Here is a 17,641-nt window from a genome sequence, read left to right on the forward strand (position 1 = left end):
ACAAACTCATAAAGTAGAGGCGAACTCCTAATTATAGAGCACTGATCAGAATTTTTGTCTGATCATTCATCCGTCATCTCCACGGACCAGCTCTGGAAATAGCAGCCTCCTATCTGTGTGGGACAGAAGAGTGGAGCTCCTAGAGCAAAGGTATCAGAAAAGGAAATGAGGAAATATGCAATTCTGTTTACTTTCTCCATCTCAACAATGAGGAAAAATCAATAGGCTTACAGCATCTGGCAATTGTACTTTCCAATGAAGGCTCTTTAGAAGGCAGAATTTTTTGTTGTTGTTTATTTTGTTGTTGCCTTTTTTTTTAAATTTACAAAGGCTGATTCCAAACAAGTGGTTTTCTCACTGTGGGACTCTTTATGCTTAATTAGGGTTGTGCTGGGTCAGTCCTGCTGTGGGAAAGGCTTAGCACAGGGGATCACCATTAAATTCATTTTACTCGAAAAACGTGAAGTTAAATTTAAAGATTTAACACTGAAAGCTGTGTGAGTTCTGAACTTTTCTTCTCTTTTACGTGCTGATTTGTTAGAGAAAGGGGGTTGGAAGTCCTAAGGGGTACATAACATTTAAAAAAAATAGTTAAAAGAAAATGAATATTGAGGCATGGAGTTCTTGAGGAAAAACTCACATTATTAGGAAGGTTTGGTGAAGAAATTTACTACTTTATAAAAACCTATTAATTTTTGGCTAACCCACGCATTCATGCTCTTCTCCAAAGAAGGAACAGAGTTACAATACAGCCACACTCCATTAAAAATAAAATTTATTCCACAGCAGGTCTGCCTCCTGGGCCAGCTTCCTCTTAGAAAATGCCTATTATAGATCCCAGTAATTTTCCCATGAGTTCTACGAAGGGTGTTTCTTCGTGGTGGGTTTGAGTATTTTATCCACTATAATTTAAATGTCTCAAAGGATGTCACTTCAAGTCATTTCCCTCAGGAAAGTTGCTCCAGCCTGAAAAATATCTTCATTAAGAGATTTCTCTAGCATTTAACCTGGGAATTTTCCATTCTGTTTTATCTGGCATCAGAAATATGTCCTTTTCTCCCCAGCTTGACCACTGAACTTTGTTTGAGGAGCCAGTATGCTGGCATGAGAAGGGTGGTTGCCTTTTCTTCATAAAATAAGTGACTTTGAGCTCAATTTTACTGAGCACATGAAAATCCCCATTTGCTTTCATCCGCTCTATGTATGCGTTGGAGATACCAGTTTTGAGAATTTGGTCAAGGAGAAATTGAGCTTCATTTAGAAGAGGATGAAGGCCAGTGGAGAGAATTTTTTAATGTAAATTTTAATTACTTCATACAAATAGAGCTTTTTTTTTTTTTTTTAAGAAAACGTTGAGAAGTTAAACTTTAATCTGGCAAAATGGAAATTGAGGAAACCAAAGAAGTTACAAGAACATGTGTGTGAAGCTTCAGAACGGTTTCTTTTTGAGGTAAAAAACAAACAAATGAAAAACTGGGAAAGCATTTTGCTTAAGTAGTCAAGGCACAGACTTCTGATCCCTTTATGAGCTTCCACCAAAACTCTTTCACTTTAAACGCTTCTACTTTCATTTGAATAACTTAATTGGAATGACAAAGGAGGAAAGGTTTGTGGAAGCCAATATATTAAAAGATTGTTAAGGAAGGCCTGAGAGCCCTGTGGTACCAATAATTCGCTCAGCTCCACGGGGATGTGGATTTTTGTCACTGGAGTCCTTGGACTTTTCAATGTGTGTGCACGCTGACAGTTCTATGGGAAGCAGAGCACTCCAATGGAGGTCCTAGAGGGTCCATAGATGGAATAGTGCAAGAACACACACACACACACATATAAGCTACACATAGTTCAAAATGGATGCTTCTGACAACCTCGTAGTTCAAAACTTGTAAAAAGAAAACTTTAGGGACTTCCCTGGTGGTCCAGGTGCTAAGAATCCACTTTGCAATGCGGAGGACATGGGTTTAATCCCTGATTGAGGAACTAAGATCCCACATGCACTACTGAAGCCCGGGCCACAAGTAGAAGGTCCCTGTACTGCAGTGAAAGATCCCACATGATGCAGCTAAGACCCAAGATAGCCAAATAATAAATAAAAAGTAATATTTAAAAAACAAAGACAACTCCAAAGTCTTTCCTTTAAATCAATGTCATGATGGCTTCAGTAACGATTGTTGTGTTGGGCTGTCATATAGGATTGTTCAAGTCACCAGACAAAGGCCAGGCCTGAATTTAACAGGCTGTTGGTTGCGATTAGCCAGTGTCATTACACACCACCCACTGGTTCATGTTTAAGCTTTCCTTTAGCTTTCAAATTCTGAAATTAAGAGCTTAAGAAACACAGGGATTTATTGCAGCAATTGGAGAAGGCAATGGCACCCCACTCTAGTACTCTTGCCTGGAAAATCCCATGGATGGAGGAGCCTGGTAGGCTGCAGTCCATGGGGTCGCTGAGGGTCGGGCAAGACTGAGCGACTTCACTTTCACTTTTCACTTTCATGCATTGGAGAAGGAAATGGCAACCCACTCCAGTGTTCTTGCCTGGAGAATCCCAGGGACAGGGGAGCCTGGTGGGCTGCCGTCTATGGGGTCGCACAGAGTCGGACACGACTGAAGCGACTTAGCAGCAGCAGCAGCATTGCAGCAATATTTACAATTGCCAAGATATGGAAGCAACTTAACTAGCTTCTATTGACAGATGAATGGATAAAGAAGATGTGGTATATATATGCAATGGAATACCACTCAGCCATAAAAAGTATGCAGTCATGGCACTTGCAGCAACACAGATGGAACCAGAGATTATCAAGCTAAATGAAGAAAGTCAAAGACAAATATCATAACATATTGCTTACATGTGAAATCTAAACAAATGATACATATTAACTTACATTTAAAACAGAATACAAACTTATGGTTACCAAAAGGGAATGGGGGGAGGGATAAATTAGGAGTTTAGGATTAACATATCAGTTCAATTCAGTTCAGTTGCTCAGTCACGTCTGACTCTTTGCGACTCCATGAATCACAGCAAACCAGGCCTCCTTGTCCATCACCAACTCCTGGAGTTCACCCAAACTCATGCGCATCAAGTCGGTGATGCCATCCAGCCATCTCATCCTCTGTCATCCCCATCTCCTCCTGCCCCCAATCCCTCCTAGCATCAGAGTCTTTTCCAATGAGTCAACTCTTCGCATGAGGTGGCCAAAGCATTGGAGCTTCAGCTTTAGCATCAGCCTTGCCAATGAACACCCAGGACTGGTCTCCTTTAGGATGGACCGGTTGGATCTCCTTGCAGTCCAAGGAACTCGCAAGAGTCTTCTCCAACACCATATTTATAAAACAGAAAATCAACAAAGGCCTACCATATAGCACAGTGAACTATACTCAATATTTTGTAATAATCTATAAGGGAAAAGAATCTGAAAAAGAATGCCAAGAATATATTTATATATATAACTGAGTCACTTTCCTGCACACCTGAAACTAACACAATATTATAAATCAATCAAACTTTGATACAAAAAATTAAAAACACGTACAAGGCGATCCTGCTATTTGCAATAACATGAATGGAACTTGAAGGCATTATGTTAAGGGAAATACAGCAGATCAATCAGTCAGTCAGTCAGTTATGTTCAACTCTTTGTGACCACACGGACTGTAGCCCACCAGGCTCCTCTGTCCATGGGATTCTCCAGGCAAGAATACTGGAGTGGGTTGCCATTTCCTCCTCTGGGGGATCCTCCCAACCTGGGGATTTAATCCACCTCTCCTGCATTGGCAGGCTGATTCTTTACCACTGTGAAACTCTGAAATGCAGCAGATAGGGAAAGACAAATACTGCATGATATTCACTTATATGTGAGTGAATTTTTTGAAAAAAGGCAGACTGGTAGATACAAAGGAAGATTGGTGGTGCCAGAGGTGGTAGTGGGTGGGTGGGTAGGGGATGGTGAAATTGATTAAGGTGGTCCAAAGGTACAAGCTTCCAGTTTTAAGATAAATAAGTCCCAGGGATGTAATGTATAGTATGGGATCTTCCCAACCAAGAGATCCAACTCAGGTCTCCTGACCTGCAGGCAGATTCTTTCGGTCTGAGCCACCAGGGAAGCCCAACTATGTGGGATGATGGATGTTAACTAAATCTTGCTTGCAACATATACATGTATCAGATCATTATCAGTACGCCTAAAGCTAATACAATATTATATCTCAGTTACATCTCAGTTAAAAAAATCCCCATTATCACTAAATTGATTAAATTTCCAAAGACAATTTGAAGAAAATAAAAGAAATAAAGATATGTAGAAAGGCATGAAATAAAAATGTGTGCCCTAATGATTTATCACAAAGCAAGTCTTCTTGCAACTACCACTCAGATCAAGGAATAGAATCTGGCCAGAATAGCCAAAGCAATCTTGAGAAAGAAGAATGGAACTGGAGGAATCAACTTGCCTGACTTCAGGCTCTACTACAAAGCCACAGTCAATCAAGACAGTATGGTACTGGCACAAAGACAGACACATAGATCAATGGAACAAAATAGAAAGCCCAGAGATAAATCCACACACATACGGACACCTTATCTTTGACAAAGGAGGCAAGAATATACAATGGAGTAAAGACAATCTCTTTAACAAGTGGTGCTAGGAAAACTGGTCAACCACTTGTCAAAGAATGAAACTAGATCACTTTCTAACACCGTACACAAAAATAAACTCAAAATGGATTAAAGATCTAAATGTAAGATCAGAAACTATAAAACTCCTAGAGGAGAACATAGGCAAAACACTCTCAGACATAAATCAGAGCAGGATCCTCTATGATCCACCTCCCAGAATTCTGGAAATAAAAGCAAAAATAAACAAATGGGATCTAATTAAAATTAAAAGCTTCTGCACAACAAAGGAAAATATAAGGAAGGTGAAAAGACAGCCTTCGGAATGGGAGAAAATAATAGCAAATGAAGCAACTGACAAACAACTAATCTCAAAAATATACAAGCAACTTATGCAGCTCAATTCCAGAAAAATAAACGACCCAATCAAAAAATGGGCCAAAGAACTAAATAGACATTTCTCCAAAGAAGACATACGGATGGCTAACAAACACATGAAAAGATGCTCAACATCACTCATTATTAGAGAAATGCAAATCAAAACCACAATGAGGTACCACTTCACACCAGTCAGAATGGCTGCGATCCAAAAATCTGCAAGCAATAAATGCTGGCGAGGGTGTGGAGAAAAGGGAACCCTCCTACACTGTTGGTGGGAATGCAAACTAGTACAGCCACTATGGAGAACAGTGTGGAGATTCCTTAAAAATTGCAAATAGAACTACCTTATGACCCAGCAATCCCACTTCTGGGCATACACACCGAGGAAACCAGAATGGAAAGAGACACATGTACCCCAATGTTCATCGCAGCACTGTTTATAATAGCCAGGACATGGAAACAACCTAGATGTCCATCAGCAGATGAATGGATAAGAAAGCTGTGGTACATATACACAATGGAGTATTACTCAGCCGTTAAAAAGAATTCATTTGAATCAGTTCTGATGAGATGGATGAAACTGGAGCCAATTATACAGAGTGAAGTAAGCCAGAAAGAAAAACACCAATACAGTATACTAACACATATATATGGAATTTAGAAGATGGCAATGACGACCCTGTATGCAAAACAGGAAAAAGGACACAGATGTGTATAACGGACTTTTGGACTCAGAGGGAGAGGGAGAGGGTGGGATGATTTGGGAGAATGGGAATTCTAACATGTATACTATCATGTAAGAATTGAATCGCCAGTCCATGTCTGACGTAGGGTGCAGCATGCTTGGGGCTGGTGCATGGGGATGACCCAGAGAGATGTTGTGGGGAGGGAGGTGGGAGGGGGGGTCATGTTTGGGAACGCATGTAAGAATTAAAGATTTTAAAATTAAAAAAAAAAATAAATTAAAAAAACAAAAGAGACATGAACCTAAAAAAAAAAAAAAAAAAAAAAGAATCTGGCCAGCGCTCCCAAAGCCCCTGTCACATCCCCTTCACCTCCTCCTGGTAATTACGGTAATCACTTCCCACTTGCTTTACAGTTCCAATGTATCCCAAACTCTATAGCCCTGCCTCTTTTGAATTTTACGGTAAATGGAATCCTACAGAATAAATGCTTTCATGATAGACTTTTTTTTTTTTTCAATATATTTGTGAAATTTACCCAGGATCTGATCACAGCTGTAGTTAGTTCATTTTCACTCTTTTATAATCTTCAATTGTATATATCTAAAATTTATTTATCTATTTTACTCCCTTTTTTCCAGGAAAAGAAAAGATTTATTATTTGCAGCAAATAAGAACACTGGGGATCTTTCCCAAAATAGTGTCTCCTATTTATCTATTCTACTCATAATGTGCGTTTGGGTATTTCCAATTTGAGATAAGAATAATACCATTGAGAGCGTTCTTCTACTGTCTCTTGGTCAGATGTATGCACAGCTCTCTTCTCTCTCTTGCTAGGAGGGGAAATGCTGGGTCCTAGGGAGTGCTTGTATTCAACTCTGCTGCTAGTTCCTGTCTCTTTTCTAAGGAGGTTGTACTGATATACTTGCCAAGCAGCAGTGAATAAGAGTTCCTGTGGCTCGCCACTTGCCTCAATGACTGGTATTATCAGTCTTTTAAATTTTAGCCATTTTGATGGGTTTTGTAGTCAAAGGAGAATTCACTCTCCGCACAACTCTTCTGACCCCAAATGTGTGGGCTTTTCAAACCAAGAAATTCTCTAATCCTCTGTTGGCACCCACGGGATGTTACATGATTTAATTCAATTCTGACCCACTGCCTGGAGTTAGTATAGACCCTACAGCTTGAAGGCTCAGTCCCACAACACTGCCTCCACCTCAGATGCTAATTGCAAGTGTTAACAGAAGGTTTCAGGTTACCCACACTTCTGTCTTACTCTATTAAAAATTGGGGGTTCTCTTAACCCCTTTAATATGAGGTTTGGAGAATTTGCTATGATGGTTTACAGAACCTAGGCAAACACTTTATTGTCACCAGTTCATTTTAAAGAATGTTATTGTCGTTGTTGTTGTTCAGTTACTCAGTCATGTCCAGCTCTTTGAGAACCCATGGACTGCAGCACACCAGGCTTCCCTGTCCTTCACTGTCTCCTGGAGTTTGCTCAAACTCGTGTCCATTGAATTGGTGATGTTATCCAACCATCTCATCCTCTGCTGCCCCCTTCCAGTCTTGCCCTCAATCTTCCCAGCATCAGGGTCTTTTCCAATGAAAATAATGTTATAAGAGTGCGTTAAACAGCCAGATGAAGAGGTACATAGTGCAAGGTGGGGGAAAGGGGTGTGAACCTTCCGTGTATTCTCTGGTTGTGCCAACTTCTCAGCACCTCCATTTGTTCGCTGACCTGCACTCTGCTCTTCAGGGTTTTTATGGAAGTTTACTATCAATACATAGGCGTGGTTGACTAAATGACTAGCCATTGTTGATTAATGCAACTCTAGTCTCTCACGCCTTCCTGGATGTTGGTGGACGTGGGGCTGAAATTTCTAAGTTTCTAATTATGCCTTGATTTTTCTGGGAATTGGCCCTCATCATGAAACTATCCAGGGATCCCGGCTACCAGTCATCTCATTAGCTTGTGATGAAAAATGCCTATCACTCTGGAGATTGCAAGCATCTCAGAAATGCTTATGTCAGGAACCAGAGACTTAGACCGAATATTATAACAAAAATGCTCCTGTTATTCCTGTCATTCAGGAAATTACAAGGGTTTTAGGAGTTCTGTGTCAGGAACTAAGGGCAGAGGCCAAATATAATATTTCTTGTCACAGTAGTATTATCTCACTTAGTGTTTGTTTACATTTCCACTGGCTTTACATTAGCGAAAGCGAAGCTGCTCAGTTGTGTCCAACTGTTTGCAACCCCATGGACTGTAGACTACAAGGCTCCTCTATCCGTGGGACTTTCCAGGCAAGAGTACTGGAGTGGGTTGCCATTTCCTTCTCCAGGGGATCTTTCCAACCCAGGGTTCGAACCCGGGTCTCCTACATTGCAGGCAGACACTTTACCGTCTGAGCTATCAAGGAAGAGTTATTCAACTCATATGCTCATATGTTCACTGGCTGTTAACTATCATATTTTGTGAAGTGGCTGTTCAAATCTCTCCCCCATCTTCCTTTTGGTTGCCAGAATTTATTATTATTATTATTAAAAAAAAATTTTTTTTTTTGACAATACCATATGGCACTTGGGATCTTAGTTTCCTGACCCGGGATCAAACCTGTGCCCTCTGCATTGGAAGCACAGAGTCTTAACTAATGGATCACCAGAGAAGTCCCAGATTTTATTATTATTGTTGTTGATTTGCAGAATTGTTTAGGTGATTCAAAATACTTTGTCTCTCACTCTGTGGCTTACTTTGTACTTCCTTACTGGTGTCTTAATGAACTTGAAGGAGCAAAATTTATCAATCTTTCCTTTGTGATGATACTTTTGGTGTCTTGTTTATAAAGTTTTTTCCTACCCTAGATCATGAATATATTCATCTATCTTATCTTCTAAAAGCTTCAGAGTTCTGTATTTCACATCTAAATCTACAATCCATCTGGAGCTGTTTTTTTTTTCTTTTTTTTCTGAATGGTATGTAATTGAATTCAAGTCCATTTCCCCCTGTTTCCATCCCCAGCAACCCTCAATGGGTATAACCAATATTCTTAACAACATTGATTGTAAAGTTTCACTTTTCCTAAGGTTCAGAAGTGTTATCTTAGTCATTCAGTAATCTATAAATGCACAGTCTTGATTTTATGCCATTATTTTGTCTGTCCTCCCATTAATATGCTCTTGTCTTCGTTATAGCCACATGAGGGAAACTATCAGTGTCTTGTAGAGTAGCTTCTTGCACCATGGATTTCTTTAAGGGTGCCCTCACTGTTCTTAGTGCATTGCCTTTCCATTGGTGCCATTTTGGAATAAAGCTAGTCCACTGAATTTTAATATATTTTCTAGAATCTTCTCTTCAAATTCCATAAAAGCAGCAATAAACCAAGTACATACACATAAACATCAACATACACTTGAAACAATCTGGTCACATGGGTGAAAGCTACTGTTGGTCTGTGCCCAACATTTAAAACACACAACAAAGTAACAGAATAAATCTGACCACTGAGACAGCTATTTATTTAGCCTCATATCCCTTATTAGAGTATTTGTCAAACAAAAGTAATTTCTTAAGAACCAAATGTATTTGACAATCTAAACCTCTAAGGAGGTCACCCACCACTGACCCTAAGGGAGGCTGTTACATGGGGGTGAAAAACATACAAAAACAAAATAGAGAAAATAATAAGCTGTGTCAGTTCCCTTGAGGTGTTAGCCTAATCTGACCAGTTGACCAGAGTCCCTCACCTGTGAACCTGTGACCCTCCTTCTGGGCAATTCGCTTTCCTCCTTGTGCCAGACCAGTTCCATTGACATCTCGGCCTCTTTCTCCATCTCCTTGGCTTTTCCCTTGGCCTTCTCGCACAACTCAGATGCTCTGCTGTCAGCCTGCCCACCGGGATGCTGAATGCAATTCAAGGTGCCCTGCTCTGAGGCTCCACCTGTGTTTTCAGCAGATGGTCCACCTCCCACCACTTGCTCCTGGTCCTCAGACATGCATTCCTGGGTTGTCAGGTGAGCACTTTGATGTCCTCCCACATGCAGTTGATGCCTGGGAGCAGAAATTGCTTGAAATCTATCTCGGGCTCCAGCATACCCTCCTCCTCCAGAGCTTCCACTTGGTCCAGGTCCAAGGTCCCCATTTTTCCTGCCGCTGCTTCAGATCCACAGCCCCAGGACTGTTACTGCTCAACAATCTCTGCTGCAGTAGAAGTAATTCACACTCCTGGTCAACAGTATTCCCGAATTATCTTTTAAAAATTTCCCTTTACTGCTCCCACTTCCCAGCTGATCTGGAAAGAACTGCCTCACAGGCAAACAGCAGAGCCCTCAACTCGCTGGTGTTAGTAATTCTTTCACAACACAGCCAGTCCTGTGTATCTTATGTTAGGTTCGATGTTCGGTAATTGGATGTTTTCAATTTTGTTGTATAAATGGTCTAAACTCTTATTTTCTGACTGTTCATTGCTGATAAACAGAAATACGTTTGTGTCTAGTTGAAGCCTCTAGAAGATAACAGAGGAGGAGACTTACGACCTGTCATACAAAAAGAAATGCTTTTGTGTATTTTATATAGCAATTTGTTGAACTCTCTTGTTAGTGCCAAATATCTGTAATTCTATGGAGTTTCTTCTCCCTCCCCCCAGCTTTGCTGCTGCTGCTACTAAGTCGCTTCAGTTGTGTCTGACTCTGTGCGACCCCATAGACGGCAGCCCACTAGGCTCCTCTGTCCCTGGGATTCTCCAGGCAAGAATACTGGAGTGGGTTGCCATTTCCTTCTCCAGTGCATGCATGCATGCTAAATCGCATCAGTCGTGTCCGACTCTGCACGACCCTACGGACAGCAGCCCACCAGGCTCCTCCATCCACAAGATTCTCTAGGCAAGATTACTGGAGTGGGTTGCCGTTTCCTTCTCCACACCCCAGCTTTACTGAGATATAATTTATGTATAGTGTTGTGTAAATTTAAGGTGTACAATTTTATGATTTAGTTCAGTTCAGTTCAGTTCAGTCACTCAGTCGTGTCTGACTCTTTGCGACCCCATGAATCGCAGCACACCAGGCCTCCCTGTCCATCACCATCTCCTGGAGTTCACTCAGACTCACGTCTATCGAGTCCATGATGACATCCAGCCATCTCATCCTTGGTCGTCCCCTTCTCCTCCTGCCCCCAATCCCTCCCAGCATCAGAGTCTTTTCCAATGAGTCAACTCTTCACATGAGGTGTCCAAAGTACTGGAGCTTCAGCTTTAGCATCATTCCTTCCAAAGAAATCCCAGGGCTGATCTCCTTCAGAATGGACTGGTTGGATCTCCTTGCAGTCCAAGGGACTCTCAAGAGTCTTCTCCAACACCACAGTTCATGATGATTATATGTAGTAAAATGACTAGCACAATTAGGTTAGGTAACATAATCATTGGGCTTCCCTGATGGCTCAGTCATAAAGAATGTGCCTGCCAATGCAGGTAATGTGGGTTCAATCCCTGGATGGCTAAGATCCTCTGGAGAAGGAAACGGCAACCTCTCTAGTAGTCTTCCCTGGGAAATACCATGGACAAAGGAGCCTAACTAGCTATAGTTCATGGGGTCGCAAAGAGTTGGACATGACTGAATGACTAACACACTTTCATAATTAATATACAATGTTATACTGGTTTCAGATGAAATAGATAACTAATAAGAACCTACTGTATAGCACAGGGAACTCAACTTACTACTCTGCAGGTGTCTCTTTGAGATAATCATTTAGTTTCCTTTGGATAAACACTCAGAACTGGAATTTGCTAGACGATATGGTAGTTCTATTTGTGTGTGTTTAACCTCCATATTCGGAGAAGGCAATGGCACCCTACTCCAGTACTCTTGCCTGGAAAATTCCATGGATGGAGGAGCCTGGTGGGCTGCAGTCCATGGGGTCGCTAAGAGTCGGACACTACTGAGTGATTTCACTTTCACTCTTCACTTTCATGCATTGGAGAAGGAAATAGCAACCCACTCCAGTGTTCTTGCCTGGAGAATCCCAGGGATGGGGGAGCCTGGTGGGCTGCTGTCTAGGGGGTCGCACAGAGTCGGACATGACTGAAGCGACTTAGCAGCAGCAGTAGCAATCTCCATATTATTTTCCAAAATGGCTGTCCCATTTACATTCGTTTTTTGGAATGTCTGTGAACATATGCGCATGTCATCTGTGAATAATGAGAAAGTGTTGCTTTTTATTTCTTCCTTTCCAATTGTCTCTGTCTTTTCTATAATAGCTATGCTCCCTCTTTGCACTGCCTGGGACCTTCAGTTCAGTGTTGAATGGAATGGTGATAGCAGACATGCCTGTCTTGTTCCAGATCTCAGTAGGAACGCTTTTATCATTTCACAACTAACCTTAATGCTTGCTGTGTATTTCTTGTTGATAATGTTTTTGAAATAGAGAAATTCCATTCTCTTCCTCTTTTGCGAAAAATACTATAAACAGTGAATTTTATCACAGTATTTTCTCCATTTGTTAAGATAGCCATGCGATTTTTCTCTTTTTCCATTAATGTGATAAATTACATTGATTGATTCTTGGCTGTTCAATCAATTTTGTATTACTGGAATGAACCCAAATTTTTATATTTTGCTAAGTTTGATTTGTTAATATTTTACTTGGACTTTCTTCAATCTGTGTTATGAGTGACATTGGCTTGGAATTTTTCTTTCTCATGATGTTTTTGTCATGTTTTGACACCAAGGCTATTAAGCTCCCTTAAAAATGATGGGACATAGTCCCTGGTTTACTGTCCTCTAGAAAAGTCTGTTTAAATGTTTGGTAGAATTAACCAGCAAAGCCATCTGGGCCTGTGGTTATTCTCTGTGGGAAGGAATTAAACTACCAATCCAGTTTCTTCAGTAGTTATAAAACAATTTAGGCTTTCTATTCTTGTATTTGTTTTGTAGCTTGTGCTTTTGTCTATGTTATCTGAAGTTTTAAGTTTATTGGCATGAAGTTTTTCAGAATATCCTCTTATGATCATTTTAATGTCTGTATGATCTATAGCAGGAGTCAGAAAACCGAAGCTCTCAGGCCAAATCTGACCCATGGCCTGTTTTTGTTTGGCTCAGTGAGCTAAGACTAATTTTTACATTTTTAAAGGATTTTTAAAAGCAAATGAAAACAAAACAACAGCAAACACATACACACAAGAATATGAGACAGAGACCTTAATTCCTGTTCTTATCTTTATATTCTCTTCATTTTCTTTATTTTTAAAAATTTTATAGAGGTATATTTGATTACACTGTTGTGTTCATTTCTGCCATACAGCAAAATGATCCAGTTGTACATATATATTATTTTTCATATTTGTTTCCATTATGGTTTATCACAGGATATTGAATATAGTTCCCTGTACTCTACGATAGGAACTTGCGGTTTATCCATTTAGTATATAATAGTTTGCATCTGCTGATCCCAAACTCCCAATCCTTCCTCCCCCCACCCAACCCCCTTGATGACCACAGATCTGTTCTCCCTGTCTGTGAGACTGTTTCTGTTTTGTAGGTATGTTCATTCGTGTCATATTTTGGATTCCGTCTGTAAGTGACAGCGTGTGGCATTTGCCTTTCTTGTTCTGACTTACTTTGCTTAGTATGGTAATCTCTAGATCCATCCCTGTTTCTGGGAGTGGCATTATTTGATCCTCTTTTGTGACTGGTTGGCATTCCACTGTTCATATTTACCGCATCTTCTTCAATCACTCATCTGTCAGCGGACACTTGGGTTGCGTCCATGTCTCGGCTATTATAACTAGTGCTGCTTTGAACATCAGGGTGCATGCATCCTTCCAAATTATAGTTTTGCCTGCATATATGACCAGGAATAGGATTGCTGGATCATATGGCAACTCTATTTTTAGTTTTCTAAGGAACCTCCATACGGCTTTCCACAGTGGCTACACCAATTTATAGCCCCACCAACCATGTAGGAAGGTTCCCTTTTCTCCACACCCCCTCTAACATTTGTTATTTATAGATATTTTAGTGATGGCCATTCTGACTGGTGTGAGGTGGTACCTCATTGTAGTTTTGATGTGCATTTCTTTAATAATTAGTGATAACAAATATCTTTTCATGTGCCTAATGGCCATCTGTATATCTTCTTTGTTTTTGTTGTTGTTGTTGTTGCTATTGAGTTGTGTGAGCTATTTGTATATTTTGGCGATAAAGCCCTTATCAGTCATATCGTTTGCAAATATTTTCTCTCAATCTGTAGGTTGTCTTTTCATTTTGTTTATATTTTCCTTTACTGTGACATTATAAGCAAACAAAAGCTTATAAGTTTGATTAGGTCCCATCTATTTATTTTTTATTATATTTCTAATGCCTTTGGAAACTGGCCTAAGAAAACATTGGTACGATTTATGTCAGAGAATGCTTTGTCTATGTTCTCTTCTAGGAGTTTTATGGTGTCCTATTTTATACTTAAGTCTTTAAGCCTTATTGAGTTTATTTTTGTATATTGTATGAGGGTATGTTCTAACTTCATTGATTTGCATGCAGCTGTCCAGCTTTACTTCATTTTAAATTATTTTGCTTAATTTCCTATTCTCAGATGTCTTCTTGAGAGGCTTCTTGAGAGGCTATCCATGTGTATTTGAAAAAGTCAAGTTTGCTATAATGTTATTTGATTCTAATATATCTTTCCTGAATTCCTGTCTTCTTATTCTAGTAAGTTAGTGAGAGTTGCATAAAAACTCTTTTATTGTGGATTTGAATACTTAACCCTTGTAATTCTGATAAAGTTTTGCTGTACGTATTTTGAGATGATATTATTGGAATAATAATATGATAAATAAGGAATAATGAAGGAATACTATGAACAACTTTATGTGCACATATTTGATAACCTATTAAAGCTGGCCAATTCTTTTAAAGATACAATTTGCCAAAACTCACACAAGAAGAAATAGGCCATCTGAATAGGTCTGAATCTGTTAAAGGAATTGAATTAGCTACTTTTTAAACAGTAAGCACGAAGTCCAAAGAGGTTCACTGGTGATTTCAATGAAACATCTTAGGAAGAAATTATACCAATTCTCTACAATGTCTTCCAGAAGATATAGACAGAGGAAAAACTTTATAATTCATTCTATGAAGTCAGCATTATCCTAACACCAAAACCAGACAAAGACATTGCAAGAAAACTACAGACATATCTCCCATGAAAATGATGTAAAAATCATAAACAAAATATTAGCAAATCAAATCCAATAATATATAAAAAGATTTATAAACCACAACCAAGTACAACTTATCCTAGGTGTGCAAGGCTGGCTCAATATTTTAAAATCAATTAATGTAATTCATCATAATATCAGGTTAAAATAAAAAAACCACATGATCTTATCATAGATGCAGAAAAGCATTTGATAAAATCCAAAACTCATTTTAATTAAAGACTCCTTTTTGATAGATGGGAACTTTCCCAACTTGATATAGGAAAAAAACCCTCAAGCTAGCACTATAGTTAATAGTGAGAAACTTAAAGCTTTCCCAGTAAAACCAAGTACAAGGGAAGGATGTCCCCTCTTGTCCCTCCTTTTCAGTATTATGTTGGAAGTTACAGCTCAAGATGGATCATAGACCTAAATGTAAAACATAAAACTATGAAACTACTAGACGATAACATAGGAGAAAAACTAGATGACATTGGTATGTGATGACTTTTTAGATACCCAGAGGAATGATCCATTAAAAATATGATTGATAGGCTAGACTTCATTAAAACTAAAAATACTTCCCTGCAAAAAGCACTGTCAAGAGAATGAGAAGACAAGCCACAGACTGGGAGAAAATACCTGCAAACACATCTCATAAAGGACCGTTATCCAAAACACACAAAGAGCTTTTAAAAGTCAAAAATAAGAAAACAAACAACCAGATTTCTAAAAGGCCAAAGGCCTGAATAGAGACCTCACCAAAGAAGGTATACGGATGGCAAACAAGCAGAGGACAAGATGCTTAACATCATATGTTATTAGGGAACTGGAAACTAAAACAGTGAGCTACCACCTAGCTATTAGAACAACCAAAACCCAAAGCACTGTCAACAGCAATTGCTAACAAATATGTGGAAAAGTAGGAATTCTTGTTCATTGCTGGTGGGAATGTAAAATGGTATAAGCACTTTAAAGCAGTTTCATGTTTGTTTGTTTGTTTTTTTATGAAATTAAGCATTTTTATCATGTGATCCAGTGATTGCACTCCTTGGTGTTACCCAAAGGAGTGGGAAAATATGTCCACAAGAAAACCTACACGTGAATGTTTATAAAAGCTTTATTCAAGAGTGTCAAAACTTGAGAGCAACCAAGATATCTTTCAGTAGATGAAAGCATAAAAAAGCTCTGGTATATCCTGACAAGGGAGCATTATGCAGAACTAAAAAGAAAGTAGCTATCAAGCCATGAAAATACATGGAGGAAACTTGAATGTGTATTGCTAAGTGAAAGAAGCCAATCTTGAAGTGTATGGTGTCCTGGAAAAGGAAAAACTATGGACCTAGTAAAACCAGTGATCAGCAATGAGTGTTTGCCTGGGTTGAGGAAGTGAATAGGCTGATTACAAAGGATATTTAGGGCAGTGAAAATACTCTATATGATACCATAATGAAAGATTGTTGTTGAATCGCTAAGTCATGTTGGGCTCTTTGCAACCCCATGGACTGTTGCTGGCCAGGCTCGTCTGTCCATGGGGTTTTTTCCAGACAAGAATGCTGGAGTGAGTTGCCATTTCCTTCTCTAGGGGATCTTCCAGACCCAAGGATCGAACCTATGTCTCCTGGATTGGCAGGTGGATTCTTTACCACTGAGCCGCCAGGGAAGTCCTTAATGAAAGATACCTGTCATTACACATTTGCCTAAACCCATAGAATGAATACCACAAAGAGTGAGCTGTAATGTGAACTATGGACTTTGGGTGCTTCTGATGTGCCAGTGTAGGTTCATCAGTTGTAACAAATGTACCGCTCTGGTGAGGGATGTTGATAACAGGGGAGGCCATGCATGTGTTGGAGCAGGGCATATATGGGAAATCTCTGTACCATTCCCCTAATTTTGCTATAAAACTTTAACTGCCATTAAAGAGCAGTTTAAAAAAATAATAATAGTAATAATAAAGAGTAGAATATGGGATGAGGAGAAATTGGGGGAGTGTGATCAAAAAGTGCAAACTTCTAATTAAGAGATTAAATAAGTACTAGAAATGTAATGTACAACACGATGACTCTGGTTAACACTGTTTTCCTATGATATATAGGAAAGTTGTTAAGAGTGGCTCTTAATAGAACTCCCAAGAGTTCTCATCACAAGGTGACTTTTTTTCTTGTATCTATGTGAGAAGATGGATATTAACTAAACCTATCGTGACAATCATTTCATAATATATGTAAATCAAGCCATCATGGTTTAAACATGTACAGTGATATATGTCAATTATTTTCCCCCAAAAGCAAAAAACTAGAAAAAATTGGTGGGAACTTTATTTTGGTTTGCTTTAAGTGTCAAGGGAAGGAGTTTTCATATAATCCATTCCAATTTTTTTCCTGTTGTGCTTCTCAGCATGTGGGAGCCTTTTTCCCCAGCCAGGAATGGAACTCGAATCCCCTGCATTGAAAGCGTGGAGTCTTAACCACTGGATCACCAGGCAAGTCCTCCATACCAAATTTCTGAATGTCATTTTTCTGACCTAAATTCAAGCTGTTCATAATCATAAGCAGTATGAAAGACTATGATTTAAAGCTTTAGACATCTTTCATAACTTTACCCAGAATAAATGATTCTAATGATTCTTAAACACTCAGTTTTAATAATTATTCTACCATCTCATTTCATTTTTCTCAAGAAACAAGCAAGGTAGATTTTTATAAGCAAAAAGAACAGATGAGTGCTCATTTGTTATCCCTATGTGAAAATACTCATGTTGAAAGTGA

General features: G+C 39.3%; 1 pseudogene; it reads right to left on the bottom strand.

The window, feature by feature from the left end:
* Positions 1–9,254: 9,254 nt before the first annotated feature.
* Positions 9,255–9,824, bottom strand: LOC101116645 (MORF4 family-associated protein 1-like; annotated as a pseudogene).
* Between the last annotated feature and the right edge of the window lie 7,817 nt (positions 9,825–17,641).

This window comes from Ovis aries, chromosome 3 (genome assembly GCF_016772045.2).
Source record: "Ovis aries strain OAR_USU_Benz2616 breed Rambouillet chromosome 3, ARS-UI_Ramb_v3.0, whole genome shotgun sequence".
NCBI classification, from domain to species: Eukaryota; Metazoa; Chordata; class Mammalia; order Artiodactyla; family Bovidae; genus Ovis; species Ovis aries.